This window comes from Thermobia domestica, chromosome 10 (assembly GCF_964235325.1).
Source record: "Thermobia domestica chromosome 10, izTheDome1.hap1.1, whole genome shotgun sequence".
In the NCBI taxonomy this organism is placed as follows: Eukaryota; Metazoa; Arthropoda; class Insecta; order Zygentoma; family Lepismatidae; genus Thermobia; species Thermobia domestica.
The window spans coordinates 45,995,649-46,003,053 of record NC_137463.1 but is presented as its reverse complement, the minus strand read 5'-3'; positions in this window follow the sequence as shown (position 1 = coordinate 46,003,053).

The window sequence follows — 7,405 nt, the reverse complement described above, 5'->3', positions numbered from 1 at the left end:
TGTAATATGCACGTGTCTGTGATAGAATGGAAATATTGTTGGTGTGTAACAAATAGGCGTTGTGACAAGAGCGCGGAAGTTCACAACCCGCCACTAGATAGTCACGTGTGCAAGACACGTGACTTGAAAGCTAGCAGAATCAGACGCCAATCGTCCAGCGTGGTCAGTCGTATTGTGAGAAGTGCAACAGTAAAATGGAGATGTCAAAGGCAGAGCAAAGAGATATTGTTCATTTTCTGATGGCGGAAGGAATAAAGGAACGGACATTCTTTGAAGAATGTCACAAGGGTATGGTGAACACTATGTGAACACTTTATGTCCCTTAAAGGGGTCAAGAAGTGGCACAAGCGGTTCAAGGAAGGAAGGGTTCGTTAGCCAAAGACGCAACATCACACCACATTACCAATGACATTGCAGATTTACAGTGAAAGACGTAGCCGCCAAGGTCAATTTAAGCGTCGGAAGTATGCACATCATTATGACTGAAAGACTGGACTGGTGCAAAGTGTGCGCGCAATGGGTGTCCCACAGTCTTCAACCACAACAGGAGGTATGTCGAATGGCTCACTGTCTTGATCATCTGCACCGCTATGCCAGAATTGGAAACGACGAAGTCTCGAATAGAAGCATCCAGGATTACCACCACCAAAACATCCAAGGCTATTCACATAATGCAGAAAAGATTATCCCAAAGTTCTTCTTTGACCAAGACGGCATCCTTCTGACAGACTTTTGCAGCATGAGACAACAGTGACCCCCCATCGTTGATCAACCTTCGCCAATCGATCAAATCGAAACGGTCAGGCAAGCACACCCGTGAGGTTATTTTGCTCCATGACAATGCCCGACCTCATGCGGCCAACACAATTATGGCAGTCGTGCAGAAATTTCAAGCGGATGATTCTCGGTCACCCTACATACAGTCCAGACCTCTCTCCCTGCAATTACGCCATTTGGACCCTTTAAAAAGACTAAGAGGGGCAAACGATTCACTTTGGACGACGGTGTACAGCAGTATGTTCAGAACTGGTTTGCAACGCAGCCCAGGGAATTCTACAAAACAGACATTCACAGCCTCGTATCGCAGGGGACAAGTGCCTCAACAGCCAGGGCAAATACTCCTAACATACAGGTAAGAATTTCGGTTCCTCGGCCTCCGGCTCTCTTCTTTTTGAACGCTCCGTATATATATATATATATATATATATATATATATATATATATATATATAACACTACTCTACCTTATTTCATAATTCAAATGTACATATAAATGAAAATTTAAAATTAAACACTTATTATCTAATGTTACAAAGTAAGGGCCGTAGAATATCATAAACATCTCGCAAACAAATTTTGTAGGTCTTTTATAAAGCAAGTGAGAGGGATTTGATAATACACATAGGCAGTAGTAATGACTATGATATGACGTATTTCGAACGAATAGAAACAAAGTTAATTAAATTGAACAAACATCGCTTGTTCAGTTTTCTCCGGGTTCTCCCATTTCCACACACTTTTTCCTTTTCACCATCTCCTTTAGCCGGGATGCATAATCGTAGAACATGAACAAGAAAGAAATCTTATATTAAGGTAGGGTCATAAATAACTTCCGCTGAAGGTAGGTAGAATCGAATTGTACGAATCTACCCATAATGAGTCACCTGGACAAACGACCTTTTGCTTTCAGTAAATAGATAAGGGTTCAATTAACCTTCTGACAACTGTTTTGTGTCATGCACTTACATTTATCTGTTGTTACTAACTCCTATAATAGAGAATGAAAAACCGAATATTCATCATGTGATGATTTGTGAATTTAAACAAGGCAAAAATGCTAAAGCTACAGCTGAAAAAAAATGAGTACGGTGGGGAATAATAATCTATCGTGCAGCCAGAAAGTGATTTGCCAAACTGCGTTCTGGAGATACGACGTTCAAAGTCAAATCGAGAGCGAGACATCCTTCCGACATTGACGACAACCTTTTAAAGGCAATATTGAAACAAAATCCACGCCAATTAACAAGATGTATAGTAGAAAGGTTGAGTATATGACAATCAACTGTTTGTCGCCACCAGCAGAAGTTAGGAAAATCAGCTTGTAAGGAGTATGGTATTTTATAATCGCAGTTAAGAGAATAAAGAAGATCATATGTTAATTGCCAAAAGTCTGATCTCACGACTAAAAATTAAGCCTTTTTCAGACCGTATCATAAAAAATGGCATATGGCAGTGGCATATTTAGTGGGGGTTTCCGGGCTTAACCCCCCTCTGAAATCTTACTTACTATAGTAAAGTATATGAAATACCTTGCAGAATTTTCACATTTTCAGGCAAAGCCCCCCCCGAAAGTTAGCAAAGCTCTCCCCGAAACAAAATCGTAAATACGCCACTGTTTAACAGTGACAATATCGTCCGCAAAAGGCAGTGGCTTGATAATGATCAATTATCACTACCAGATCCGAAAGGAAATATCCATAAAAAATATATGTTGTAATTGTCGAGGTATTGTTCACCGCGAGTTGTTGAAATCAAATTTCACGATTACTTAGGATACATGCGGTCAGCTGCTGGAAAGAATGAAAGAGTTTCTATATGAAAAGAACCCCACCCTCCATTCGTAAATCCCTAAAACGTCATTCTTTTTCACGACAATACGCGACTACGTAAGGGTGACGCAAGAAAATATTCTGGAGCTCGGGTGCTATATTTTATGACATCCACCTTATTTCTCAGAGTTGTCCTGAAAGACCATACTTTTCTGCTGCTTACAAAGCTTTCTGCATGGAAAGACCTTTTTAATTCTTGTGAGCAAGGCAGTTAGGCAGTAGAGTTTCGGAAAGGTCGTTTACAGGTTCACGATAATGAGTGTAGAGGAAGGCTAGTGTTCAGATGGACAAACTGGTGGAACGCGTTATGGAGAATCCACTCGCGTAAATCCATCGTGGAACAGTGCAAACCATTCACTGATTCATCATAACTGAACTTGCCAAAGTGTTTCCAGAAGTGTCTTCGAAAATAACGAATCGAATTGTGACTGACAAACTTTGTGCAAGGTTCTTGTCAAAAGTAGCAAAGAATGACAGCTGTACGTCATATTTTGGTTTGCTGGCGGGAGAGGATGAGAGATGGGATGACTTCTTTTCTCACATAGCGACGGAGGATGAAACCTGAGTATCGTACGTCACTCCAAGCGGCAGTTAATGAAATGACGGCACTCTGGTTCTCCTAAAGCGAAGACTTTCAAACTAACACTATCAGCTCACAAAATCATGACAATCGTGTTTTGAAACCAAAAGAGTGTGATTCTTGAGGAATTCTTAGAAGCAGAACGGACATTTGCAACAGATATGTATTGTCAAACATTGAACAATCTGTGACGTGCCATCCAAAATCAGTGGAGAGGAATGCTAGACTCTCTGGAATTCTTCTAAACCATGACAATGCTCGCTCACACAGAACTGCTGGTACTGTTGAGACAATTCAAAGATTTAGATGAGAACTAATCAATCATCCCCATTACAGCTCCATTCCGGCTACCAACAATTTCTTTCTTTTTCTTCATCTGAAAGAGTGACTAGCATCGAAGCGTTTCAACGACAGTTAAAGTACTGAAGGCATGAATTCTACAGTTGCTACCATAGAGTAATTATATAGTATAAGAAGTTTCAGCTGCTCTTCCCGCTGAAACTGTGGAGACCGTGGCGCCACCACTCAAGGAAGTTGGGTACTACAAACTACTAAGAGCAAAAACGAATCAAATCACTCAGAGCGTATGAGTCTGATAGAATTAGCCAATGATGCACTTAGCTACTGCCAGTAGCAGACAATGCAGTTAGTTACAACTCTATCCGGTAGTGTCGTAGAATCACTTTCGTTGCATTGTGGCGCTGCGCCTCGAAAAACTATGTGTAAAAACCACAACTTTTCAGAAGCAAAATTCATTACGAACTCTTAAAATTTTGCCAAATATACACAGAAACACTTGAAAAATATATATAAAAATGGTTCTGCGTATGTTATGCACTGGATATTATTGTAGCTTGCTTCAAAAGTATTATATTACTATTTTTGTGTTTATGTAACACCTTTTGCGCCTTTATAAGCACATAGAGGATTTGTATGCATTAATCAATGCGTACATGATGAGAACCAGAAGCTTTTAATTTCAATCTATAATTTTTCATTGTTGTGGCGAAACAATTCAATAGTAACTTATGACATTATAGGGGAAGCTGCCTGACAACTATCTGGATTATTTGCACGACATAACTCATTTTCAACAAAAATGTCACGTAGCGGTTCTTCGAGGCGCAGCGACGTGGTTCATTAGGCTAATCTGTGCTTGCTATACTCTGGCAGCAGATTTGTACATAGAGGATATATGGAAACTTGCATTACACTACCAGGAACGTCTGGAGGTTCATGATTACTATAATTGAAAATAGCCAAGGTATGTACTTGTTTTATCAATCACAATTAATTACTTCTATTATTTTCTTGCTTTCTGAAAAACATCGTTAATTGTTTTTTTTAATATGCCTCGTATATAAATAAAAACCTGGCATCTAGTCCTTGCTGCCAGCTGTAGTACAATAACGAAAACAATTGTAGGATTAAAATATACCAGAATACGAGAAAAAGCGAATTACATCTTTCCTGGAAATACTAAAACTAGGAACTATTCATTTCCTTTCTGTTCCATGAAACAGTCACTCTTTACGTAATATTGTTGCACTGAATGAGAGCTAACACTTCCATATCGAAGCATAAATAGTGTATTGTTAAAGTTATGAAGTCCATTAGTGTAAATCCTGTTGTCAATCAATAAATCAGCCAGTGTTTACGGCGGAAGTTAATAATCTCTCGAATATACATTAGGGCACCAACACAACAGCGATGGTTAAAGGCTTTTCATGATAGCTAATGGAGCATGCTATTATTCGAATAAAGAAAAGGTTCCGTGTATTTTGCAGCAACTAAATTAAACGCCATGAGGAGGAAATTAGAAATTCTATTAAGTAATCAGCTTATTTTCTTTTTGCTATTTCATTTCAAATTTCTACCAGTGTTGCTGTTATAATTAATTTAGAAGATTCTACGGAAGTCAAGAAATTTGAAGGTTAAAATAAAAAAATTAAGAATTAATAATTTGGAATATACAGGGTGATATACTAAAATCGGTATCGTCAACTACAATAAACGTTTATCTTTGAATTCAAACAGTAAATTAAACAAATGCAAATGCAAACATCTGTGCTTTTGAATTGAGTTGAGTTGATTTTGAGAGTTCCTTTCAGCAGCGAGGCTATATGATACGGGTCCTACTGATTAACGTGGAATCCGAACCACATAAGCTCCCGCCAGGAATCGAATCCGAGTCTCCCACGCCAAAGGTGGACGCTAACCGCTTAGCCTCGAAGGAATTCATCTGTACTTTTGACTTAGAGAAGGTGTTTAAAAATAACATCGTTGTGCGTCAATGAACTTTTTGAGTTTTTGACAATACATGATATCGCCATATATATACAATGCAATTCAGTAGTGTGCATTCTCCGAATATCAAGCCTGAATATTTTCCCTAGGTTTTTCGATGTTTGTACATAATTTCGAAACGAAGTTCTTTCCAATTACTCCAGAAATAAAAGGTCACAGATGGATGTGTCCCGCTGTAAACCTAAGTTAACAGGCGGTTCTTTTTTGAATACTTCACGATTTGAATAAGTGACTTGCGAGAATTACAGTATGACAGTAGACAACTGTGCTCGATCTTGTTGAAATAGTGGAAGCAGTACATGAATTCATACTGCACTTTTTCGAACACTAGTTCCCACTTGCAACGCTTGTAGTTGGAACCTCATAAATCAATTAAGGAAATGAAGACATTCAAAATTTCTCTTGGGATTCAAGATGGCTATTATGTTCCAAAATAGCATTGTCAGACCAATTTTTCTTTAATATTGTCTAATTATATTGTGTTTAGAGCCGTTCACATGTGTTTGTGCCTCGTGAAACATGAATCTAAGGTCAAATTTAGCTTCCGATATCCATGCAGATCAGAATATTATAGTTTTATTATAAAATGACAGAAACATTAACACAGAATTAAGTGATCTTTCTGAATTATAGAATCAGGTACAAACAACAAGAATCTGGTTGTTTTCACTCCGGATGACATTTTCCTCTTCAGTTAAAGCGCATCAGCGTACATGAGATACCAGAAGATTTGCAAGAGTATTTATTTGATAAAGACCCCTTTTTCTATCTTAATTTTAATAATACTCTCCATGCTCGCAAACCTACTCGTTGTGTTTTCTACTATGTAGTCCAACTTCACCGTGTCTTGTTCAACGCCAATCAGCTGGAGATGGTATATAGATAGGATTATACTCTGCATGCCTCATATACCCAGCATGATATGCTGCTCAAAGAGTGTGCAGTGTAAGCGCATCAGATTGAAGAGAAACACTTGCCAGTGATATTGCTCTGGTCGTGTCACTGGTATTTTCATATTTGCCAGGTATTTTCGTGCTGCTTTAAGAGTTTGAATTTTAAGGTCTGTTCCAGTCTACAGAATAACAACAAAGATTTTTGGGAATTGTGTCACGCCGGGCTCTAGTGCAGATATGAACTGTATGATCATGAATACTCTGGTTAGTTCCTAATAAACATTTCACGCTTCCACGCAGAGAATATTTATTTGTAATTGAAAGCTGAAACTCTATCACAACCAGTAAACTATTGGTATGGAAATACATAATGGGATTGGTTATTATTATTCTCCCACATTTTCAGCTATTTTATTAATAACCAGTATATTTTCCTTCTACCAAATCCATAGAGTCCAGAGTCCAGACCACTGTCAGTTTCAACGAGTGTAGGGCAGAAAAGAAAGATGTTGATCGCACAACTCTGGTAACCACAGTGAAAAATAGGATAACTGTTAAGCAATTGAGATAATATCAAGCATATACAAGGTAAGACTACCGTCTGCTTCTTTCATTTTCTTACTTGAAGCATCAACTAAAGATGTATCTTATTTGTAGAAGAGATAAATCGATAATTAATGTTGAGACAATACGTGTGTGTGATTAATTTTACGTAGAGTATGGTTTTTCCATAAGAATGAGCAATTCATTTTTCTTACTGTTATTATTTTCGGAATGTCGCTATAGATGTGCAGTGCTTTTGTTTCTGGAGTTCCTTATCGGCGTAGACTGCTTATCCATTGCTATCTGACTAAACTTTTCAAGATGTTAGCATTAGGTATGTCTCAAATTAGCAACAGTTCGTAAGGAACTGTCCGTAAGTCTCACAATGTTGTCCAAATGTTTATAAAGTGTATGATTTCATACCACGTAACAATAATTCACCATCACATAGAACGCCACAGTCAAAATGAACAT